The sequence below is a fragment of the Primulina huaijiensis genome, chromosome 1, assembly GCF_012295235.1.
Source record: "Primulina huaijiensis isolate GDHJ02 chromosome 1, ASM1229523v2, whole genome shotgun sequence".
NCBI classification, from domain to species: domain Eukaryota; kingdom Viridiplantae; phylum Streptophyta; class Magnoliopsida; order Lamiales; family Gesneriaceae; genus Primulina; species Primulina huaijiensis.
Window position 1 is genome coordinate 16,364,395 of NC_133306.1, and position 12,057 is coordinate 16,376,451.

The window sequence follows — 12,057 nt, forward strand, 5'->3', positions numbered from 1 at the left end:
TCATACATTTATACCGTTTGAATGAATATGCTTTGTTTATTGATTTATAGAAAAGCATAGAGTAGTAGATAGCTATTGAGTGAGAGTCACTGACAGAAAGGCCAGATTAGGACAGAGTTGTTAATGGCCCATTGCACATTGTCAGAGTTAGAGTTCAGGTAGATATACGTCGTCTTTGGCAGAACAGCCAAGACACCGGACGTTTGGTCATATCGATGTGCTTAGAAGAAGAGCGACTTCTATTGTAGATAATCGATATAGAGAGGACCAAAGTCCGTAAATAAGAACGTACCGCCACCACGATCGGGAGAGTAGGTGGGAGATTGTTGCGTTCTTATTCAGATCGGGATCCCTGGATTAGAAATGAGTCGAGTTTGAGAGTCACAAAGTGTGATTCTTTATTTGATATTGAATTATATTCCTGATTTTGGTACTTGTTTAGAGTATTGATTCATGTCTTGATTGAGATACATGTATGTATATCTGATGCATGCTTTTATATTGTTTATATGAATGCATGTATACTTGGTTTATATTGGGAATTAAATTCTCACCGGAGTTATCCGGCTGTTGTCTTGTTTGTATGTGTGCATGACAACAGGTGGGACAGGATCAGGGTCATGAAGAGAACGAGACATGACTAGTTAGCGTGGAGATCCGGGCTCAGAAGTAAATTAGGATTCATCACTGATATGTCGTTGAACCTAGTTGAATTATTATAGACAATACCAGATTTGTAGGTTTATGTTTAATATGTATTTCGGATTGATTTACATTACGTTTCCGCTTTGTATTTTTTTAAAAAAAATTTTAGACCCTGTTTATTAGAATTGATTAAATTGTCCCAATGATGATTAAGAACATGATTAGCGTCCGGGTCCCCACAGTGGTGGACTTAATTTGAAGGAAAGAAGGAACTTGAGCAACGAGTGCTTAAGAAAAGCTTGTAGATTGTCAACCCTTCAAGAGTTAAGTTGTTTAAAACTTGGTTGGAGCCAATAATCAATCTTTATGATTGATATGTAAAATTCTAAAACACTTTATGTATGGTATTTTGTGTTTTCATATTTGCTACACATACTAGTTAGTGCTCGGTTTTCATGCTATGAAAATATTATTTTCGAAAATTCCGTTGCGTATCTGGGCACCGTAACTGATCCTCCTTCAGGTGTATCAGAGCTATGGTTACTATTTTGTGTAGTAAATACATGATATTATATTGAGGTCAATTTCTAACCGCATGAGATAATCGTTACAACAAAACCGAGGCCATTTTGGGGAGGCATTTCGGGCAGCCGCCCGAACCCTACCTTTTAAAATAAAAAATTTTTGTTGGACGTAATCCAGTGACGGAGCTCCGGCAACGGTGATGACGACTAGGGTTTTTTAAGTGTTTTGGAATATCAAAGTGTCATGGGCCTTGGGTTGTTGGGTCATTAAATGGTCAATATATTTTGTGAAATTTAAGTGGGCCAAAATATTTTTGGTGAAAAATACCTTATTGGGTCCTTAAGTTTAAATCTACAAAAGTTGTACATATTTTCTCATAAAATAAATAATTGAAGTTGAACTTTAATTATTTATAGTAAATGGTGATTTACAAGAAATTCGGTTATAAATAAATTAATTAGAAAGTAGACAAAGGAGTTTGTTTACTTTGTTGATTTAGTTTATAATCGTGGCGGTTAGAGATTGAATTAAGATTTATAATATTGGATCAATTGATTATTGTGATAATTAATTGATGATGTATGATATGTGAAATTATGCACGAAGGATGATCAAAAGCCCAAGCCCAATTTGCTAGGTGTATGCTAGGATATTTTGTGTTGAATGATTGTAATAATTATCAATTTATAAGTGAGCTTGATTTATAGCCCGTTCCCACCCCATGAGATGTATCCCTATTTGCCATGGATATTTATTTGTAAATATTAATATAGTGGAATATCAAGATTGGAAGATGGTGGACCTTGCTGATTATGAAGATCGAAGACATGTAAATATTGGAAGCTTATTTAATTATGCATTTGCATCACATGCATTCCCTAGGATTGGACCTAGTCCCGTGTTTGGTTCACACGAGCCATTAGTTTTTAGGGCGATTGATCATCCTTGTTTATTTTACTGTTTATAATATATGCATGATATATTATAAATAATGAGTATGTGCGTTATTATTATGATAATAACAAAGTTGCATGAATCCGGCAAACATACGATCAAACATGGCAAGATTTTAAATAAAATTAATGATGAGACATATCAAAATTAAAAACCCTCATTTTGAATAAGATTCAAAATTAATATCAAACCCGAAAAGAGGAATTATAAAGGGTTTTTATAATTTCCATGTCTTCCATCGACAACGGGTGCATGATGAATGCTACCCATGTTCGGGGCTCGGCTCATATTATTGAGGGGGCCCTGGCCACCGGAAAGTTGTGACATCCATTGACATTGTGATGTGAACTACGTGGAACTCCCATGATTTCGGCTCATATTATTGAGGGAACTCATGGCGACCGTCCATTAAGGTTCAACATCGATGGGTAAGGCTTGACACATAAAGATGAAAGACGTCATATTATTAGGTCCTAATCAAACGTGAGACAAAAATTTACATAGAGGGTTGCATGGAGATGCAATTGAAAACTACCTTTTAGGAATTATGATTGAATGATATTATTTGAGATCATAATTTGCTAATTGGACCTTACATACCTACTGAGAAAAAGAGTTTCTCGTTTTCACTAGAGGGTAGTGAAAGATGTCAAAACAGTGGGAGCGAAAATTTATGAAGTAAAAGTCCATACTTTATATCTTACTAAATATTTTAAAATAGTCATTAACAATTATATTTTTTACTTTTCAGTACAAAATTGACAATGTCTTCGATTCGCAATCCATTATCTGCAATACTCGACAAACACATATTAACTGGACCTAATTACCTCAATTGGCTAAAGAACCTAATCGTCTTGAAGGATAGCATATACACTGACTGAGTCTCCCCCTGTTGAGGCTCCGACTGGCTGCACTCCTGAGAAATTGTAGACTTACAAGGATTAGTAACCATGACTTGAAAGCCAAGTGTTATATGAAGGCTTCTATGAATGATGAGCTGCAGAGGCATTTTGAGAGTGATGCTGACATTCATTTGCATCTCAAGGAGCTCTTTGGTGAGCAAACACGGCCTCTTAGGCATGCTACCGTCAAGCAGCTAATCACTTTACGCATGCGAGATGGGGCTTCGGTCCATGAGCATGGCCTAAAGTTTATTGGTCTTGTGGATAAGCTTGTTGGCATGGATCTTATGTTGCCATCGGAGTTGACCACTAATGTGTTGCTCTTATCACTGCCTAGTTCATTTGATCTTTTTGTGGTGAATTTCAACATCAACAAGCTAGAGCCGACCCTTGAGGAGTTGGTGAATATGCTTGTTACGTTTGAGTCCTCCAACAAGAAAGAGAAGTCAGTTCTTTATGTGGGTTCTTTATCTGGTACTAAGATTGGTCCACATGGGAAGGGAAAGAAGCGTTCTTTCCAACGTCCCAAGAAGAACGTGCCCTTGAAGAGGCAATCTCCGAGTCCCGCTGTGACAGCCATACCAGTTAAGGCTGACAAGACTATTGACATCTGTCATCACTGCAAGAAGTCTGGACATTGGAGGCGTAACTGCAGAGAATATCTTGCCTAGAAAGGTTTTGGAAATGGTATGTTCTACATTGAAGTAAACTTTTTAATCAACTCTACTTCTTAGGTATTAGATACCGGCTGTGTCTCACATCTCTGTAATGAGTTGCAGGTGATGGGAAAAACTAGAATACTAATTGGGAAGGTGAGACCTTCTTGAGGCTGGGCAATGGAGCAAGAGTTGCTGCCAAGGCTATTTGAGAAGTTTACTTGCTTTTGAACAATGATTTTAAGTTAATTTTAAGAGATGTTTTGTTTGTACCTGATTTGGTGAAAAATATTGTTTCCATTTCTATACTTGATAAAGATGGATATTCTTGTTTATTTAGCAAAGGTGTTTGCAATAATTATAAGAATGAATGTTTGATTGGTACTGAAGAACTTGAAAACGATCTCTACAACTTAAAATTGAAAGATATTTAACTAAACAACGTCCAAGCAATAAAACAACAAACAAACGAAAACAAGATACTCTAAATTCAGGACAATTATTGCATGCTCTATTAGGACATATTTCCCTAAGAATGATGAACAAGCTAGTGGGAGTAGGCATGTTTGATATGTCTGATATTAATTCTCTCCCGACTTATGAATCTTGTCTAAAAGGAAAGATGACCAAAATTCTCTTTAAGGGCAATGTGGAGCGAGCCAAAGGGTTATTAGATTTGATCCATACCGATGTGTGCGGTCCGCTTAGCATCACCACTAAGCATGAACATTCCTACTTCATCACCTTGACCGAAGACTTTTCGAGCTATGGGTATGTGTATTTGATGAAATACAAATCTGAAGCCTTTGAAAGGTTCAAAGAATTTAGAAATAAAGTAGAGAAACAGTTGGGACGAAGCATCAAGTCACTTCGATCGGATCGAGGTGGTGAGTACTTGAGTGCCGAGTTCCAAGAGTATCTTAGGGAGAATGGGATTCTCTCGCAGTGGACTCCACCTGCTACACCGCGGTTGAATGGTGTTTCGGAGCATCGTAACCAGACTTTGATGGACATGGTTCGGTCTATAATGCGGTTCACGAAATTGCCGCCATCTTTTTGGGGATATGCGCTTGAGACAACGGCACTGTTGTTGAACAATATCCATTCAAAGGCAGTTGATAAGACACCATATGAGATATGGATGGTTAAGCCTTTCAAATATTCTTACCTTAGAATATGGGGATGCCCTGCTTATGTGAAGCAGGTAGTGGGAGATAAATTGGATAGTCGATCTATGTTATGTTAATTTGTGGGATATCCAAGGAATTCAGTTGGATATTATTTCTATCATCCCCAAGAAACAGAGGTGTTTGTTTCTGGGAATACAACCTTTTTGGAAAAGGAATTTCTATTGGATAGAAAAAAAGATATGATAGAACTCGAAGAGGTTCGAGAGACACCCAAAATTGTAGATACCACACCTGAAGAGCCAAGAGAGGAGATACAAGCTAATAGAATATCTGAGAGAGTCTCGAGACCATCTATGAGGTTTGGTCTGCTTCTTGAAGAGGGCCATGATGATCCTAAACATAGATGTGATCCATTAACCTCCAAGGAAGCTTTATCTGATGCCGATTCATTCAAGTGGCTTGAAGTTTATGGAATCTGAGATGAATTCCATGTATTCGAACCAAGTGTGGAATCTTGTAGATCCACCTGAGGAAACTGTTCTCATAGGGTGTAAATGGATTTACAAGAGGAAACTTGGGGCGGATGGGAAGGTATTGACCTTCAAGACGCGATTGGTAGCAAAAGGATATACTGAAAGACAAGGAGTTGACTTTAAGAAACCTTTTCTTTAGTTGCAATGTTCAAGTCTATAACGATATTGCTAGCCATAGCTGCATGGTATGACTATGAGATATGGCAGATGGATGTAAAGACAGCCTTTCTTAATGGGGATATTAAGGAAGAGAATTACATATTTCAACCTGAAGGGTTTACATCTATTGTAAGTGAGCATATGGTATGCAAACTTCAGAGATCTATTTATGGTCAAAAGCAGGCATGTAGGAGTTGGAACCTCAGATTCGATAATAAAATCAAAGAGTTTGGTTTTACTAAGAATCATGAGGAACTCTGTGTGTATAAGAAGGTCACTGGGAGTGCTGTGACATTCCTGGTGCTTTATGTTGATGACATTATACTGATTGGGAATGATGTAGGGATGTTGCAATCAACTAAAATATGGTTAGCGAGTAAGTTATCGATGCAAGATTTGAGTGTAGCTATAGAGGCCCGTATTTCGTATTCGTATTTTTTTTTTGCGGAATTATTTAAATTTTTCTCTTTAAATAAATGGCATGCATCATTCATAACATAAACCGATAAATAAGTTAAACTTTAAAAATAACAAAGGAAGTAATTATTTTGTTTCAAAACAACAACTTAAAAAAATAAATATTCAACATATAAAAAGATGAGTTTGAACATGAAATGCGAATAAACTGAAACATGAGGTCCTCGGGTTCCTACTACTGCCGACCCAAGCTAGCTCACTGGTCCCCGCCCTCGGTCCCGACCTTATCAGTACCTACAACAATCAAGTCTAGTGAGTCTAAAGACTCAACATGCATATATCGTGAATAACTAGTAAGTATATATCATAAAATCGCATGCAACGTAGAAATATCGTATCGTAAAGCGTAAGGTGAAAATCGTGTCATGAGTAATTATAAATACGTGCATATCTGAAAATCGTACGTAAAAGATTTGCTCGATAGAGCCCTGTCATAAAATATCATATCGTAATTTTTCTGGTAGAGATAATGTTTCAACGCAAGTGGCCCATAACATAACATGCACGTCTGATCAGACTAAACCACAGTATACTAGACGGTAGAGATCATCACAGCCCTTGGACTGGATATCTGTACCCATACATAATCGTAAACCGGTCGTAAGTCACCGGTTGAATCAATCCCATAAGCGTAAGATGTCCACAAAACATATCACATATATCTCAAAAATAAACATTTTATATTTTATGCACGTAATATAATTATAACCCTGTTTTATCGAATGAGTTGGATCATTCCCAGGCTTGCTGCGACCTAATTCTAACATGAGAAACATGCAAATAATCTCAACTTGGCAGAAACTTAATATCCGAACCAAAAACAAGACAAACGCGACCAACAAACTAATTTTCCAACCATGACTCCGTACCAACCCGAACCAACATCAAACAATCGTTTAGTCACGATTAAAATATGCCTAACATGATGAAATAATGCTCCTAAGTATTGTAATTCATGAAATTTAGTGAATAGAGGCCAAACTCTTGAAACGCTCTTTCTATAGTCACTTTGGCACATTGCACCGTAAATTCTCGTACGACCTCTAAACTTGACCAAATTATGAACGGCCAAAAAAACATGACCTTACTAACTCATTGAGGTACTGTCCAGTCCAAGGCCATAGGCTAAAAGTCAACCAAGAACTCGAACGAGACCCCTGCACTGAAACCTTGCTGCTGTCAATATGCGTGACAGCAGCTGCGCTTGCTTGGCTTCGTTTCCAAGACCAATGGCTATTGGGGCTTGAACCACCAACTAGAGTCTCTTACCAACGTCCCAAGGCATGTCTTGAACCATGGCTAAGGGCACTAGGCTGGCCACAATCCAAGCAAATACCTAGGACAACACAAGGTTCAAACTGAGAACTTAGAAAATCTGTACTGTGATGTATCAAATCACCTTGCTGTCTTGTATCGTTCTATTGGCCGTATGGTTGATCATGGCTTGATCTAGACATCATGAGGTATTGTGGGAACCATGGCTAAGGGCTAGAATCCAAACAAGATCCACCCAACACTCAAAAAGCCGAAACCAACTCACTCTCACCAGAAAATGAAAACCGAGGGGGTATATGTTTGGTTGTTGAAAATTATTGATGGATCCGTGAACCAAGCCTTGAAAGGTTGTCTTGGTCACATCCTAGACATGCTAAAGGAGGGTTCTAACCATGGTTATAGGCCCTGGGCCAACCAAGATTCGAACACTCCTCTTAGACAATCGAACAACAAAAATCGTGACTCAACTTTGCAACTATGGGAGAAGTTGCTGTCAAGTCTTCCTCCTGCGTGCATGGGCTTGAACTAATGAACCAACATGGCCCTAACACACTCTAGTACATGCCTAGATGCAGCTTGGAGCGCCTGGAACCGAGCCAACCTCCTGAAATCACAAAGCACGCCAAAACCGTGAAGCATGAAGGAAGGGGTCGAAGGGGCTGTGCAGGATTTTCTTCAAAAATTGATGTCAAATTTCGGTTTTCTCCTTAAATTCATGAACATGTGATGTTTAAAAATATTTATAGGACTTTATTGAAGAGAAAAGAATAACATATACATGCCTGGAAATTTTGTTTTGAATAAAACAAACAAAACGACGAATATGGCGCGGCGGAGTCGGAGTTGGGTTTTTTTCTTTTCTCTCTTGTTTTCTTGATGTTACTCACGATTTTGCTGCTGGTTTTTCTCTGAAATTTTTGAAGATATGGGTGGAGAGAATGCTAAGGAATGAAGGGGAAGGTTACTAATTAAATGGGGAGTTTGAATGGCAATCCCAATCTTTTTATCCTTGCTTCTTTGGGAGATAAGGAATGATGTGATAAATTGTTGGATTGAGGGGAATTAGGGGAGGTGATGGCCGAGATTCGCTATCAAAATGCAAGGGAAAATGTTGATTAAATCTTGTATTTTAACTTATTAAAGTTTTAAACATTCATTATGTATTTTAGTAAATTAATAAATTACATTAGGATGACCATTTCTTGCATGGCATGACTTGATCTTAAAATTAATTACTAACATGTTAGGTTATTATTTCTTGAATATGTTAGGCCTAGATTAATTTATTCCAATTGGTTACACATTTTAATTTAGGCTTTTAAATAAATTATTGGACATAAAAGAACTTATTTACTAATTTAACTTCAATTAATTAAATAATTTCTTAAACATTCTTTTACATTAAAATAAATTATTCCTTCGTTTAACTTAAATTTAAGAATATTTTCTTATTATTAATCTTATCTCAATTCTCCAACTCTAGTCAGGCCTCGCTTATTTAACCGAAAAGATAAAAACTAAACTTCTGTGTAAAATAAATAATCATAACTTAACAAATTTTTAAAAAGAATTAATCCCTCATGCATGTATAAAAATCATTTTAATTTAAATAATAGCAATTATGCATGGCTTATACATAATCTGATTTTCGGGTTCTAGAGTAGCATCTTTTGTATGGGAATACGAATCTATAGAGATAGATCAAGAAGATTGCTTGGTCTCACCCAGTCCACATACATTGATACCATCGTGAAGCGGTTCTCGATGGATGAGTCAAAGAGAGGACATCAACCAATGTGCATGGCGTGTCCCTATCCAAGTCTATGTCTCCCAAGACTGATGCAGAGATAGCGGAGTTGACAAGCATTCCTTATGCATCTGCAATTGGTAGTATCATGTATTGAATGATATCTACACGTCCTGACGTGGCTTTTCTTTTATGTGCAGTGAGTAAATATCAATCAAACCCTGGTATTTCACATTAGAAAGCTGTGAAAGACATCCTCAAGTATTTGAGAAGGACCAATAAGTTGTTCTTGGTCTATGTGGGTGGAGAACTGAAATTGGAAGGCTATACCGACTCTAGCTTCCAAAGCGATATCGATGACTCAAAGTCAACCTCTGGGTTTGTATTCATGCTCAATGGTGATGTTGTCTCTTGTAAGAGTTCCAAGTAAGGCAGTACTGCGGATTCCACCATATAGGCCGAATACATTGCTGCATCAGCAGCAGCAAAGGAGGCTGTTTGGATAAAGAATTTCGTCCAAGAGTTGGGCGTCATTCCTAATGGAGTTGCTCCAGTCCCGGTGTTTTGTGACAACACGGGAGCCATTGCTCAGGCTAAGGAGCCAAGGTCTCCTCAGAAATCCAAACATGTATTGAGAAAGTACCACATCCTCCGAGAGATTGTGGAGAAGTGTCGATTGACAAAGTCGGCTCCGCAGATAATGCTGCTGATCCACTAACTAAGCCTTTATATGGACCATTATTCGAGAAGCATCGCGAATCGATGGGTTTGAAGCATGTGAGTAGTTGGCTCTAGTGCAAATGGGATTTTGTTGGAGTAGGTGCCCGTCAAACCAAGTGTTGGCCGAGGGTTCATGTTTAAACTCTATGTATAAACAATATTTATTTTAATAATATTTGAAATTATTGCTTTGTCACATCTTTATCTGTATATCCATGCTAGTTGCATAGATAAAGTCCTTGAATATATAAATAGTAGAAAGAATATGAGATGCTCATATGATGAGTATCATGAAACTCATATTCGGAATAATGTATATTCTAAACAGTTTCTAGTTGATTCAGCCGTCGCAAAGAAGGATAAAATCCGCTCGAGCTTGAGACTAGTATCTGCAATGTGAATATCATGTTTCATTGATAGGGGACATTGTGACGTCTGAGCATGCAGATAGGTGCTCCTTGTAGAGTGCACTGAACAACCCTCCATAAAGGACTTTCCAAGTGGTTCTCACTTATAGAGTGTAAACGTCCTAGTTTATGGTTGTACACCATTAGTCCTTATGACATTTTGTGTTTTCATATTTGCTACACATACTAGTGGATGCTCGGTTTTCATGCTATGAAAATATGATTTTCGAAAATTCCATTGCGCATCCGGGTACCGTAACCGATCTCCTTTCACCTCTACCTTCCTTGATATTTTCAAAAATTGTGTGATGTGTGTGAGTTTGTAGGACCGAGCGGTTGCCGTTTTACCAAAAGCTATAACTGGTGGTAATGGTGTAACTCAAATCTTTTAAACCACACATCATCTCAAGAACCACGGTTCGATCGCTCTACCAAGCAAAGACAATTATTGCACTCAACAATCTCCCTCCCAATAATTGCACTCCTTGCAATCAATGGGAATCAAGTGACCTTGGCTCTGATACAAATTGTAGAACCGAGCGCTTGCCGCTTTACCAAAAGCTATAGCCGGTGGTAATGGTGCAACTCAAATCTTTTAAATCGCACAGCAGATCAAGCACAAAGATTCGATCGCTCTACTAAGCAAGGGCAATTATTGCACCCCAATAGAGTGTGTTTTTGGCTGCTAGGTTATGAGATTGTGGTGTTTTGAAAGCCTTGGTAACTTACTTATAAATAATTATCATGTTAATGTGCTTTGGTTTTGGGATTGCAAGCCTAAGGATAATTGGGCCTACTTAAATTAATTAAATTGGGCCCAATAACATTTAATTAATTAAATAATAAAAGTTTATAAAATAATTTTTCATAAAATAATATTTGTGATCTTTTAAAACTTCTTGTTTGCCCAAAACCGGCTTCCCAGGAAAAATCGAGCTCGACACGTAAAATAATTCGAACTCCAACATTTTTAGGAAAATTAAATCATTTTTAAATCATATTAGGAAGCCTCGTCATTATTTAATGAAAATTAAATATCCTTGTCTTTTTCGTCCCCAGGTCTCTTTTCCCCTGCCTATTATCGAATATTCGGGTAAAATCTTTAATTTCATGTAATCATGTCATATTATCATTTAATCATGCAATCATACATTTAATCTTATAATAAATATCATGCTATCATTTAAAAGTAATTAAATAAAACAATTAAGCAATTAAAATAATTTTGCATGCATGTAATTTACGTAGGTTGGTTTTTCGAACGTTACATGTTGAGTATTACTGTAAGGTCCAAAATGCGATAACGTAATCCATGCATGCAAATATAGGAAAATGGAAAATGTTTAATTAAATCATTTTAATTGCATTGATTAAATGTGATAGGCATGTTTACATGATTAAATGTGATAGGCATGTTTACATGATTAAAATATGATTTTCTAGTAGAATGCATAAAACTGTGTTTCAATGGTTATTCGAGACGCGACCGAGGAACGGAGATCGGGGACTGTGAGGGAAAATATTTTTAAATGATTATTTTAAATTATTTAATATATGACATATTTAATAGGTGATTTTCGAAAATAGTGTTTTTGAGGTGTTTTTACATGTCGAGTAGTATTTTAAACCGGTAATCCACTTTTGATGAAAGCATGGACTTTTTGGAGGCTCGGTTAAAATTTTCAAAAACTATCCTAAATGAAATATTTTACCTACATTATAATGAGCCTATTATACCAAGGTTATTGGGCCTAAACTCCTACCCAAGTATTTTATATCAAACTTGATGCTTTCAAGCCCTAATCTACATTCTAAACTCACGCCTCAACCTAGACTCCAAGGGTTTTTATCCTCCATCAGCACACGCACGCACACACATATTTTCAAATCAATTCACGTAAATTTTGAGGAATAAACACAGCAA